At 33.9% G+C, this 15,040-nt stretch overlaps 1 long non-coding RNA gene across 1 annotated transcript in view; it reads left to right on the forward strand.

Annotated features, from left to right (window-relative positions):
• LOC131423504 (uncharacterized) overlaps positions 1-9,959 on the forward strand; it is a 37,561-nt gene extending 27,602 nt beyond the window's left edge. The window contains exon 3 of the long non-coding RNA XR_009225167.1: positions 7,872-9,959. This is a non-coding gene — a long non-coding RNA (uncharacterized LOC131423504). The remainder of the gene's footprint in view (positions 1-7,871) is intronic.
• The last annotated feature ends 5,081 nt before the right edge of the window (positions 9,960-15,040 follow it).

A 15,040-nucleotide genomic window follows, 5' to 3' on the forward strand; every position in this document is an offset into this window, starting at 1 on the left:
TGTCAGGCCACCATAATCAAGGACATCCAAACAAGGTACAAACTCGTGTGTTTGTCACTTTTTCATTGCTGTAATCAAAACACCTGAAAAGAACAACTCAGAGGAGTCACAGTTTATTAGGGGTTCATAGTTTCAGAGGCTCAATCCATTGTTATCTGACTGCATTGCTCTGGCTACAAGGTAAAGCAGAACATCATGGTGGAAAGAAGTGTTGGAGGAAAACTGCTTCTTTCACCATAGTCAGGAAGCTGACAGAGGACACACAAGGAGTGAGGGACAAGAGATGATCCCCCAAGTACATATACACAGTGACCTACTTCCTCTAATCACATTCTACTTACCTATAGTTACCACTCAGTAGTCCCTTCAAATTATTAGTCTATCAAACAGATTAACCCCAGGATGAGGTTATAGCACTCATAATCTGATCATTTCATGTCTGAACATTTCTGCAATGTCACTGTGAGATTTTGGGGAGACCCTTCAAACCGTACCACCTGGCACAATATTCAGGCATCAGTAGTACAAAGAGATATGGAAGAAAAACATGAAAGAGAAAGTTGGTAATGTAGATAGATATAAAATTGTGTTTATGCTTTTAAAAACCATCCTAAAAAAGTTAATTTTTTTCTTCATTCAAAGAAAACTCAAACTTAACAGAGGAGCAGAGACTGATCTGTTCTGTACTTTATGATGGTTTTCTTCAAAACAAGGAACCAAGAACCAAGTAGGTGACTAGACAATGGCAAGTTCTCTATCATACAGCAAACATACACACACATACCATTTACACTACCAGATATAATGAAGAAGTTGCTGGGCAAATCAAAAGAAGAGTATAGAAGAGAATTCATGTGTATAAAAAACCCAAACCAACCAACCTTGGTTAAATTATATCCTTTCTCTACACAATATAGAGTTAATGCTTGAAATTTCAAATATTTAATTCTTTTTCCATTTTTTTCTTTTTCCATAGAATTAAATGTTATAGATGCTGTTGTTCTAGGAAGACTCTCCCCTTGGTGATCTCTGTACAATTTTAAAGGTCTTATTGTTATAATGCTGTAGCTTTCTGTTTCATTCTGTAAAATACATTAGAAGGCAGGTAAAATAGAGATTAGCAGGTAAAATATAGCTCAACCTGTACTGTCTCTAGGTCTTTGTTTGTTTCTTTCTTTTCAATGTAAAAATAACATTTATATAATTAAAACTAGGAAACATATTCTCTGTACTTCACAGCTGATTGGATACACAATTGTTCCTTGTCAAATAAATATTGCCTTACAGAACATAGTAAAAATTAAAGTTTGAAAAATTTATTATTTTAACGGAAACCCAACTTCTCCTTTGATCTGAATACTGGAAAAAGTCTATATGTTAGAAGACAAGGATGTATTTTAAGAGTGTTCCGTCTGATCACAATGGATCTCAGGTCACAACAGTTAAATGTCACTTTCATGGTACCTGCCCAAACTCATGATTCTTGAATCAAGCACAGTCATGTTGAACTAATAATTTTTATCCAAGTAGGTAGATACTAAAATTAAAATTTAATTTAATTCATAAACTAAAATTATAATATCTATAGCAAGTAGGCTGCTATAGGTAATTTTTCCTCATATGATTTTCTGGTTGTCTGAAAATAGAGAATGATTTTTTTTTTCCAAGGGGGGAAAAGACAAAAAAAAAATGTTTATTGGAGCCAAAAGCCTTATTTGCTGTGAAAATTGCAAATGTTTGCCTGGAGCAAATATGTGAAAATTTGCAATTTGTTGTAGGTGTGGAATTTTGCTATTTTTTCACAGTGGAAGAACTGTTCTGTGTGGTTTGCTTCCCCCCACCTAGATGTGTGAATTCTCGGAGAAATTCTGAGATTTACGCATTTTGATGCCAAAGATGGTAAGGTGAACAATTACTTTCAACAATAACTCAGAATTCAGCTATGTAACACAATGAAAAGCCTTTCTTTCTTTCTTTTTTTTTTTTCCCCAAAACTGAATGGTTAGAATAAGGATGAATCCTGATTTTCGTATTGGGTTTTCATCAAGCATGGAGGTCTGTGTTAATGTACTATGATACTTTACTCAGAAGTACATTGGTATGTAAAATAAAAGACAAAGAGAGTAGAAAAATGAAAAAATCATTCATGCTTTTATTATTTGTAATAAGAGAACTAAAATCCTGCCACTGATGTTACATATACAAAATTATATTCAGATACCTTAAAAATTGTGTCAATTTACTAAACACAAATGCAACAATTGCAAAATTGCAAAATGTAACAATTGCAAAATTATAAAAAAATAAAATCTCCTGGTAACCTGACAGTATAATATACCTTTTCACTTAAAATAGAAGGTATATGATCTTGCAACTAGATTAAGAATAGCCGTCTAGGGCTGGGGATGTGGCTCAAGCGGTAGCGCGCTCACCTGGCATGCGTGCGGCCCGGGTTCGATCCTCAGCACCACATACAAACAAAGATGTTGTGTCCGCCGAAAACTAAAAAATAAATATTAAAAAAATTCCCTCTCTCTCTCTCTTTTTTTTTAAAAAAAGAATAGCCGTCTAGGAAAATGAATATGAAGTAATAATGATGTTTTGAAATATAGAATTGTTCTTCACCTCCTTTCCTTACATGTAGGGTCAGGTCCCAAACTCTGGGAATCTCAGACTTGATGAGTTTTCTTTATATGGTTCTGAAATGACTGGAGGCTGGAAGATTCCAGCTAGCTTCAAGATAGGGTATAGTCATGGGTAAGTCCAACACATGATAAGTGAGTTGGAACATTGATTCCTACTCGCCAACTTTCTGGGGAGAAGAGAGGGACTGAAAGTTGAGTTGATCGCTGACCACCAATACTTTGATCAATTATCTCAGTAATGAAAGATCCATCAAATGCCAGGACAACTTAATCTAGTATCCTCTGGATATCTGAAGATGTGGAAGTTCCTGAAAGTCTGCTTCCTGGTGAGGACACTGAAACTCCACATACAATCGCCATGCCTCTCTTCATCTGGCTTTTCATCTGTATCATTTATAATATGCTTTATAAAAATGATTAAATATAAGTCAGGTGTTTTCTTTATTTCTTTGAGATGCTCTCGCAATTAACAAAGCTCATCAAGGGGTGTGAGGAAACTAAAATTTATAGATAGTTGATCAGAAGCACACGTTACACCTGTGTTTGTGTTTAGCATTTGAAACAGGGGTGTTTTGCAGGACTGAGTTCCGTCTATAGAATCCTATGCTATTTTCAGGTAGATAGTGTCAGAATTGAACTGAACTAGAGGACACCTGCCAGAGTCAGCTGTAGGACCATGATTGGAAAATATTTCCTCTCAATCCTTTGCAATTAGAGGCCACAGAAGGATTGAGGGTTGAGTGCAGAGTAGCAGAACAGCCTTGGTCCCATATCCAAATGGTAATATTATATTTCCTCTGGTCTGTGTGATGCCCTGACTTCCATGTTCCTTCTATCCATGACTTTCCTGAGAAATACTGTCAAATATTTGCTTTTTTTTTTTTTTTTGGTAGCCCCTTGCTAGGTGATATCTGCCCAAATAAGCCACTGAAAACCAATACCCTGCCAATTGCCCATCCCTATTCTCCTTCACAAAAGCTCTTGTCTCATTTCTTGTACCATACAGGATGCTTGTCATTTATGCTGTAAAATTATAATTACCTCCAGTCATTAAGTGACCTGTGTTTTAACAGATATCCCAGAGCTCTCCTTTTCTTCCTAGTTTACACTTGCCTTTTTGAGTGCTTCCAGAGTAAATTTGGGCCAATATATTTCTTTAGGTTAATAGCATTCTCTAAAATACATGAATAAAGCCTAAAATGGTTTAGTTTACAACTACACAATTAATCTCCTCAATGTATGTTTTAGTTAATAATAGAATATGTGTATAAGATTTTCAAAGGCTAACTTATCATTTGGATTAGTGTATAGATCACCTTCCCATTTTCCAGTATAGAAATCAGTAAGAATTAAGGAATTTTGCAGACTTCTTTGCCTCTCCCCAATCTTTGAAATGCTGCATAACATTATTTTTGATTTGCTTCAGTTTTTTGTAAGATCCCGTGCACTCAAAGCTTTTCTTAATACCATATATACTTCACATGAGGTGGGGGTAGTTGATTTTTCTCAAGTATTTCAAAGTCTTTTTTTAAAAAAATTACTGGGACTATGAAGAAAATTATTAAATGATTTTGAGCATATGTGCCTTTAATAAAAAATGTCAGAGATGTGAACAAGGATAATCATCTATTTGTAAACATGCTACAGTTTTCTTGCTCTTTGAAATAGTCATTCAATGAAACAACTTAAAGTAACTTATAGTGAATTTTAAGATTATTCATAAGACTAAATATATTGTAGTCTAAGTTTATGCTGATAAAATAAAATAATAGAATTAATATATATAAAAACAGTCATCTTTTTAAAAAAAATCAATATTGACAAACGTATTGCTACATTTTACTGTGTAGAATGTTTTTTTGAAATTTAATTATTTCATTAATTTCATTTATAAATCACTCTTCTGGCGAAGGTTTCTACTTGCCAATAAGCACTGAGGAATGTCTGCTTTCTGAGTGCAGACCATATTCCTGCCCCTTTTTCTTATCTGCCCAATTAGCTTTATAGGCCTTAGCTATCACCAGCCTAACTACCTCGGAGCCCCTAGATGAAAGTTTCTTGTCCTAGGCTGTTCTATTCATCAGGAATCTAGCAAAACTTCGGTTTGAATAGTTTCCTGTGAAACACCTCCCACTCAACTGATTTGTGGTCCCTAATGAACCATAAGCTGATGGACAATTATTCATTTGGCTGAGACCCATGGAACATTTAAAGGGGACCCGGATCTCACAAGGCTGCATATGTGACTTCCATTTAAGTTTAGATACAAGCTTTTTGACAGGAGCAAGAAATATAACAAGACTTTAAATAAAATCACCGTGGAAGAGTAACTTTGACTTGAAATGGCATGTTCCCTATGATTGGTGTTCAGATAAACCAAAAAATAATAAAAGTAAAACAATTTTTCTACATTTAGAAATAACAACTCGGGTTTCCATCAAATAGAAACTTTGCAGTTTTAAACCACCACCACTGTGTATTATAACTAAGAAGGGGCTGCATTTTTTAAGACCTTAACCAATATGATCTTTCTTTTTGTTTTAACTTAGGCATTGGACTCCTATTATATTTTACTTAAAATCCACATATCACAAATAAAAGAGAGCAGTGAATTTTTCTTAAGATAAAGAAAAAATGTAGTTTGCTAAATTGACGACTTAAAAAAATGCTATTTAGTCTTACCAGACATATCTTGGGATAATTTCTTTCAAATACCTTTCAAATACCTGTGCACAATTCATTATAGAGTAACTAGATAATCAGAATTCTCTCTGAAACAGGGGCATGTATATTTTGTCACTGAACATTTTATTGTCTGGTGTTACTTTTGCCATTATCTGATTTATCATTTGTGGCTAAGAGAGAGACACAGAGATGAACATGGAGCGAAACCAATGACAGCACCTCTTAAATATGTAGTAGAATCTGTCAAAGCACCCACTTCTATCCTAGATGGGCCACGAATGGAAAGAGTATTCAGACGTAGGAATGCTAAAGTCTGAAAGTAGGTGCTTAGTCTCATCAGCTAAGAATAAGGATAATGTTGTTGTTATTGTCATTTTCTTCAGCTCAGTTTTGGAGATGAGGACACTACTATTTGTTAAAGCTATTTTGTCTAGTGCAAATTGAGACTTATTGCCAGTGTAATATACTTAATAAAATAAGATCTCTAATGAGTGGAAAATTTGAAAAACAAATCTTACTTTGCTAAGATCTCCCTCAGCACTATGATATATACCACATTAAAATATGCCAACTGTAAGTAACTGTACCCATTACAGTGGGCTTTAACTTTCAAACGAATGATGTAGAACAAAAAGGAAAAGAAAGAAGAAAGCAGGAATATAATTATATATATATATATATATATATATATATATATATATATATATACACACACACACACACACACACATACACACATGTAGTTTTAGGAAGATCACACAATAAAATTAAAAATTAAAGGAGGATAAAGAGGTCTAGATTTCACTCCAAAATATGATTTATTACTTTTGTCTTCTATCCTGTTTTTAAATTACTAACATATAGTATAGTCTGCCACAACAAAAATTTGTGACCTACACAATTATAATATATTTAACCTACATAGTTAACTTAATATATTTAAGTTTTATGATAGCAATTGATATGATGAATGAACTATATAGCTATTACTGATCATTAAAACATATCTTTTTTTTTACCAGTTTGTCCTCTATTATTTCTTATCCATTTCTCAATGAACAGATGCTATAAAATGGTATATTTGTAAGTATTAGCTCCATGCACCATAATCTTTATTCAGAAGACTCCTCATGACATCAAAAAAAAAAAATGTATCAAATGTATTTTGGGAGGGGCAGTTGGAAGCAGATATATCAATTAGTTGCTACTTACAGAAAATTAATATAGGTAAACTCATTCATCTTAACATTTTACTAAAAAGGATGTAGTATATTTATTGAATTGAAAGAAAATCAGTTGACTTACTCATTCTAATTCGTGCTTTGAAAATTTTACTTTTCATTTTTATTTGGTTATATTAACTTGATGTCTTCTGCCGTGCAATTGGCTTACTATTAGTGGAACACAGAAAGTTGCTATTAATATGGATGAAAAAATGGTTAAATATTAGCAATTTTATTTAAATTCACTTATTTTTGAGTGGTGTAGTTTTTTACTTTGTAATAATGTGGTTGTCACATGTTTTGTCAAAAGTCTTTGCCAGCATGGGTTAGCTGATGAAAATTCTTTACATACACACATATATAACATGCATGTATACAATACAATGACAGTAGAAGATCTATAAAACAGTTAAAACAAAAATACTTACATATCTTATAAGAATCATTCAATTTTGCTGTTCTTATACTGCTAAAGTTGTGATATCAATAACTGAATCTGTACACAATTTAAAATTATATCTGAACTTGCAAAGGCATAAGAACATAAATTTTTGGTTAAAAATATTACAACAATTTAGACCCTTCTATTTTATACATTGTTTTATTTAATAGTATTTTGATGGCATCTTAAACAGTATAAAAATGGAAATTTTTGACTTGATTTTTGGGAAATGTTTAATATGCAAAATTAAAGATATCTGCAAAAATGAACTGTGAATGTGATTCTCCAAAGAGTAGCCACTTAATGTGGTATAAATGACTTGACATTTCTAGGTTAAGCCAACTGAAGGGGCCCAGAAAATAAATCAATGAAAACAAAAACAAAATAAGAAATTAAGGGCCTTTACTAAATTATGCTCCTTCTGTGAAAAAATTATCCACTCCATTAAAAATACAATGGCTCTACTTGTATACTAAAATATTACTGTTCAATAATTTGCCTTTGATATTGTTTTGGTGTTAAAAAGTAATTTCTTTAAGTAATTATTCCTTGAGACTGGTCAAGACTGATCCCTGACCAGGTGCAGCTGCACATGGCTGTAATTCCAGACACTAGGGAGGCTAAGGCAGGAGGAACATGAGTTCAAAGCCAGTGTCAGCAACTTAGCGAGGCCCTATCTCAAAATAAAATAGAAAAAACGGGCTGAGAATGTTACTCAGTGGTTAAGCACCCCTTGGTTTAATCCCCAGTACCAAAGATAGATAGAGAGAGAGAGAGAGAGAGAGAGAGAGAGAGAGAAAGAGAGAGAGAGAGAGAGAGACTGGTCCTGGAACTCTTGAAATAGCGCTCATGAATCCCCTTGTTCTTCAAACTCAGGTTCAGAAGGTAGTATGCTCAAATAGCCATCACAATCAAGATCTCTACTCTACTGGCCAAGACACATAAAGAGGCACCAGTGGCAGATAAAAAACACTCAAAGCTAAATGTGATCTAACTTCAGTCAAGAAGAGACAGGAAACTCCTCTGGGACTGAAAAGTTGCTCAAGTTCTGATCTGAAGAAAAAGACCCAGGGACATATGGAATATGGAAAAGGTCCAAGAGAAATTCTAGGAGCCCACTATTCCTGGCTTTGCCTCATCTTCCTTGGACATCAGTGTGTCTTCCTCAACACCAAAACAGTTGTGTCACCATGAATGAAATTGTGCTCTTCAGAAAAAAATTTAAACAATGAGCATATAGAAGGCAAAAACTTTGGGACTCTTGGGTCTGGGGCCCTTTCTCTTTGAAGAAGTTTGTTACTGTATTTGCTGCTTGCTTATTATCTCTGTGTTTAATCTCCCCCTCCCTGCCCCCTCAAAAGCTTTACATTTACATTAATTTACATTATTATTATTATTGTTATTATTATTTTGGGAATATTAGTGTCTCTATTTAAAATAAGGACACTTAAGCAAAAGGTAATGCTTTACTTTATTCAGAGTCTTAACCGAGATTAACTGTTGAAGCTGAGATTTCAGCTCAAATCTTAAGATTCCAAATTTACAGTCTTTTCTGTGCTATCACAATGTCTAATTAATCCATTTACACTGAAAAGGGAAATGATTGCTAAAGATTTAGGTAGTGATTACTAAAATTATCCAGGGAACTTGAAAAAGTTAATAAAGATTCCTGAACTTGAGCTTCAGATACTGTTTAAAAAGATCTAGGGTTTTGTAAGGTGTCTGTCCTATTATTTTTTTTTTTAAAGTTTTTCTCTAAGTAATGCTGCTGCTTAGCCAGATTTGGGAACTTCTTTAAAGTATGAGACAGCTTTAAAGAATTTGCAAGAATATTTGCATTTTTCAAAGGAGAAAATAAATCTTTCAAATGAAGCATTTCCACTCAGAATTTTTCCGTTATGTGGGTGGTTTGAAAAGGTATGCTGAGGAGGGGCACTTCCTAACACCTCAGAAATCAGGACAGGAAGTGAGCTACTTACTTTGCTTTCTCAAAAGTGTATTCTTTCTTACATATGCACCATGCATGGACCTTGATTAAATTTTTTATCTGAAAAAAATAAGTCAGTAGGCTATTTACCGACACCCCCCCCCCCCAATAGAACACAGCCTGCAAAACAAAACTCCTTAAAATCTTAGTTTCATCTCTTCTGATAGTTGCATGTCTTGGGGAAAATATTTAGCCATTTTGAGACTTAGTTTGCTTGTCCACTAAATGCACATACCCATATATATCCCATGGGATTGGCCCAAGGATGATACAAACTTTTGTGGGTGGTTTGGCCTAGTAGGTGTGCAACAAATGTAACTAACGTTCCTTTTAAAAGAACATAATCACTGACCTGTAACCTGAACCATATCAACTTCCTATGCAACAGAGTACACCATCTTGTGTTCCATTATTTTTAAATGATGCTATGTAAAATAATATTCTATGGACAAACTTGTTTGGCAAATAGTGGAGAACACTTGTCTCATTGGGAGATCTTCACAATATGCAGTTTAGAAATCTCAAAAAATTTTTCATGAATAAAATTTTCTTTAATTCATCATTACTATAAATGCATGTGACTATGGACCTTTTTGGTCATGGGACATCAATGAATATCCTAGAAATAGTATCCCAAGAAGCACACTATGGCAAAAGATTCTCTTTGCCATTAATCTATTAAAAATATATGATTTAGTTTCTAGGCAAATGGAGACAGTACAAAATAAAACCTCAAGGTATAGATTTTAATTATAAATAGATGTGAATCACATTGTAATGGAGTAGCAGATATAAAATTCATGTATAAGATCCCACGTATAGATGTTGTATAGCTATTTTTTGTTCTGTTTGCATATGTAAATATGCACATGTATATATGTTTTACTGTGTATGTCTTTAAATGTATGAGTTTGTGTCTACGTGTATGTATAAAATTAGGAATCTCTTCATGTGATTACTATATCAATTTGTGAATAGTATATGAAATGCAATTCCCTGTTCAATAAAAAAGGATTTATAATCACTTCTCTGCTGTTTAATTTTTTATCCCATACAATAAATATGGACTTACTAGAATTAGAAACCCTCTTCATTTAAATATCAAATCTGAACACAAATTTAAAATAAAGTCTTTGAAACTGTTTTCCCACAGCCTCTCCTACTCCTCAGAGTTCACCTCCCCTGGCTGGTATTTTCTCAGATAACTAGTTCATTGGCCAAAAAACAAAGAACTAAAAATTATGTTGCACACAAAGAGACATAATTTCAACATCTGAGGCAAAGCAACACAAGGTTCGACTTCCTCCAAGTCCAACTTGGGGTCACTGCTTGTTTGTTTTCCTTTACATAGGCACTCCAGCCTGCCTTAATGTCCAATTTGCTTTCAATCAGTAGGTATTTAAACTTCAGGAGGAACCCAGCCAAAATAAGCTGTGCTTCTGCCAGGCCCAAAGACTCCTTTCCTCTTACTCTCTCTGGATTTCCTCTTTTAACTTTACCCTTCACTTAGTTCCATGGAACTCGCTTGGGCCCTCTGAGGGAGAGTTAACTTTAGGGCCTTATTACCCCTTTCAAACAGAGTGGCAGAGTCATTATCCCTAGAGAAGGTAATTCTTGGGAAAAAAAAAAGTTAAGAAAAAACTGAACATAAGAGAGGCAAGACCTCGTCTTAGTTTGGCCTTGTTCATGATACTCTTCTGCTGATTCTGAAAATGTGGGTTGCTAGAGAAGGAACAGTGCCTTGCCCCCAGCCCTTTTATACACACACACGCACACACACACACAAACACATCATGTATATGTTTGTTTGTGTGTGTGTGTGTATGTATATATCTGTATTAAGAGATGAAAGATGGTAAAATTTGTAGAATTAGAAAAATAATCTTACAAAAAGCTTGAGGGCTACCTAAAGCTGTGGAATGCAAGGGCATCCATCATCTGAGGCCATGCTGCACTGGGCCCCTTCCTCCTCTAAGCAGTGTGACCAGAATTATTCACATACTTATGAGTCTCCAAAACACAATTCCTATATTTTCTTTTTTTCTGAATATGAGCTTAATAAAAAGAACTATTATATATGCAGTCTAATTACCAGCACTGAGGAAACCTTAACTCACCTGTATTTAAGCATCCACCTGAAGGTACACTGATTTCACCTTCTTATTTCTCCCCTCGGCATACCCTTCATTCAACATGAACCAAACTCACCCATGTAAATCATGAACTACAGAATTTAGGAGTGAGAAACCTTCCCTAAAGACACATCCAAAAATGATTTTTTCTGGTATCAAGAGCCCTTTAAAATTCTTTTTTAAAATAACACTTTGAAAAAAATAACATCTGTTTAAATCCTTTTATCATGATTTAAACACATTTTCAGTTATCACATTTTTTTCTTCTTTTTTTTTTCCTTTTTTAAAAAATTCTTTTTATACCTGTTACCATGGACACAATGTTGCTTGCCTCAGAGTCTAATTAAAATGGTTACTTGCTCAGCCAGGGAATTAGAGAATAATCACGTGTTGGGGGAGTGGCTTAAAAATCTGAGGAAACTGCTGTTTAGGGTCTAATGATAGAAATGTTTCTCCTCTATCAAAGTCTTCTTTAATTTTTCCACGGAGTTATTTGACCAATAAATTTCTTTATAAAAAAATCATCATATATTATTTAGAAGCTATATACAGATTTTAATCCTATATTTCTGGTCTTTGTGTGGGTTTCCACAGGCTATCCAAAAAAGATTTGGTGTCTATATATTTAAGGAGGGAAAGAGAGACTATCTCTTCTAGATGAATTATTGAGCACATAATAATATCTGATCCATAGCAGATTTTAACTGAAAGCTACTTAAAAAGAAATATCCCACATTTCAATCCATCTTTGAAAAGATTGCAGGTCTCTTTTTTTCCATTCATTTGATTCTCTCATTTTGGCCTAATATCTTTGTTGCTTTTGTTAAGAGAAAAAAAAAATACTCTGTACAGTCAAAACCGTTAGTTATTTTAATTGTGAAAATAGGTTTGTCTAATACATTATCAGGCATACATTCTTTTAAAATTAGATAAGTCAGAAAGTAATACTTTTTTTTCCATCAATAACAGTTCCTCTAAGCACAACATTGACAACAAGGACAACCACACTGGAGAATAGACGATGGTAACACAGAAAGTATCATGGTGTTCTAGCACCAGTGCACACACAGTATTGAAAATTTCCAGAATGCAGAGATTATATTTTATGGTTCTTCATCAGTCCACTCTCTTTTGCAATGTTTCTATGGTATGCCAGTTTAGTGGAGTTCTTATATTTTCCAGCATCATATTAGAGTTGAAAGGTCTTCAGAAAATTACTTAATATGAGCTTCCATCTTCCAAAATCTAACATGAGTTAACCATTGGCTTTTTCTGACAAGATATTTTGATTATTCTATATAAGTTGTTATTATGTAAACCGAACAGAAACATGATTTTATTGAGCAGAAATCCAGTAATGAGTGTGGGGAAATAGTCTATAGGATTAATGGGCAGTTGACCAGATGGAAAGGCAGGAAGTCAAAATTCAAGGGTGATCTCAGGTGCTAATGAAATACAAGTCATTTTGCTGAACCAACATGTACCCTCTCCCATACAAAGGAATGGGTCCATAGTCTAATTCTGCAACAGATCAATTTCTAGCAACAACTAAATCAGCATGTCTCAAATGTCCAGTGATTTAGATCAGCAACTAGAGAGTCCATTTCCCTGAAGCATAAGGTTGCTCAAAGATTTAGAGAACTGGGTATGTGAGAATGCAGAAGGGAATTTTCTGGTAGACAGCAGAGTATCCACGAACTTTATGATAAGCTATGGGATTTCACAAAACTTGTTCAATTGTGGTAGGTGGTTTGGGGTTCTAACCCCAAACCCCTGTGTCCAATTCCTTTGTCATTAAGGTAACTTAAATGGGAAAATGTTCAGGCTTTTTAGAACATAGACTTTGTTTTGAGGGAAAGCATTTTCATAGTCTACGGTTGCCAAATATATTCTATAAAACTTTAGTTGGTAAATATTGTTTGTTGAACTTTGAGTCCTTTGAGTCATTTGTATTTCTCATCCAAACTGGTGGTTTTTCATTAAAACTCAGTGCCTATGTTTTTAGCCAGTTCTTTAATACTGTTGAAAACAAGAACCTTACTACTTTATTGTTTTCCTCAATCAATTAAAACCACAGGATTTGAATTAAGCCTATAGCAAGAAGGAGAAAAAGAAAGGAATTTGCTTTTCCTGTAATCTCTATGTTGTTTCTCCTTTGACCATTCTGTTGACTCTTTTTTTTTTTTTTGACTCTTTTATCCAACAGGACATCAGTGCCTGAATGAATAATGCTTGGTCACTCCCACAGCATAGTTTAGAACCCACAGAGGCAGGAAAGGTCTTTGTAAACATGCCAAATGATTCTGGCTTGACTAAGGGACACAAAAGGCAAATATTTCTGGAAAACCAAGATTGACCTTAACTCTGGTATTTTGAGAGTCAATTTTAAAATTTGCAAGAATTCAGCTTACTTATATCTAAATCTGTTCTTGCATAGTTTGGAAAGACAAAAGATTAAGGATAAGTAATACATTATCTATGTTGTCTTGGTTACATTAAATGTACACTATTTTCTTCTTAATTAATCACTTTGTTTTTGTTTTTGCAGTTCTGGCGGATAGAGTCCAGGACCTTACCCATGCTAGGTAAACAGTTGACCACAAAAATACATCCCCATTTCTAATTAATTACTTTTATGTGTTTAATGTTGAAATTAGGAGGAACTTAAAGTTTTAAAAATTAAACTTAATATAGCTCCAAAGCAAAAGGCCAGACCAAATATAAAATATGCTATAAATAACTGTATTCTCAATCAAAGTAGCTTTCATTCCCAGAAGAATTATTGCATGATTTCTTCCCAGGTGCCTGCCTTTGTTCTAGGTGGTGTTCTAGAACAAGGATCATTCACTCATGACATTTGTATTCCTCTAAGAGAGGCAGATGATAAATGATAAAAGAAGGAAATTTCAGCAAATAACTTTGTGAAAATAAAAGTAGTCCAAGTTTTGCTTCTTAAGTAGGAAGTTGTGAAGATGATACTTAAGCACATAATGGGGTAACAAAGAGAAGCAGAGCTTGAGAAAGTGTGAGGGAGAATTCTCCAATGGGACCTTGAAGGCCATGGTCAGAGTTTGGATTTTTCTACATGAGGCAAAAAGCAGAACAGTGTCACAATTGTCAGAGTTTTACTAACTCCTGTTCATCTGTCAGATCTCAATCTCAAATTACACTTCCTCCAAGAAACTTACCTTGGTCAACCAGGATATTCTATTAAATTTATACACATTGCTGTGTTATATGTTTCTTATTCACATATGATACATCATAAAATTTATTGATCTGCTTCTTTGATTAAATCTCTTTTCTTCACTACACTCTCATCTTTATGAAGTCAGGAATGAGAACAATCTTGTTCATTTTGTATATTCCTGCACCTGGCCTAGCATCTCAATAAGAATCTATTTACATTTTTGTGAACAAATGATTTATAAATTATAGTCAAAAGATTGAAGAAATTGAAGAATCTTTGAATTCTACAAATATTTCACAGACATTGAAAAATAAAAAGAAATTTAGGTAGGATCATTCCATCTTCTGAAATTTCCCTTTATTATGAGGAAAAACAGAAATTGAAAAAAAAAAAAAAACTTTGGTCTAAATATAGGGCAAAAATAAAGGTGATATAGGTGGCATTGATAGTCTGTTTTTATTCTTTCTGTTACTTTCTTAGTAGTCAGATCATTGAACAATATTTTGCAGAAAGTAAATGTAGTACCATAAATGTAGTACATCCTATTGTCTTCTGGAATGATTTTACTCCTTGATTTGGATCCCAGATCTCCCCTGATTTTCCCAGGAGGTAGAGAGAAGGTGGGATACAATATTATACTTAGTTTTGCTTTCTTCATAGGTGGTGAATCTTTATCCTACCAGATCACTAAACAAAATATCTGTTTGTACTTCCACTATTGTAACTTAGAGGGGGA

This window comes from Marmota monax, unplaced genomic scaffold (assembly GCF_021218885.2).
Source record: "Marmota monax isolate L192 unplaced genomic scaffold, Marmota_monax_Labrador192_F-V1.1 WCK01_AAM20220418_F8-fsc00048, whole genome shotgun sequence".
In the NCBI taxonomy this organism is placed as follows: domain Eukaryota; kingdom Metazoa; phylum Chordata; class Mammalia; order Rodentia; family Sciuridae; genus Marmota; species Marmota monax.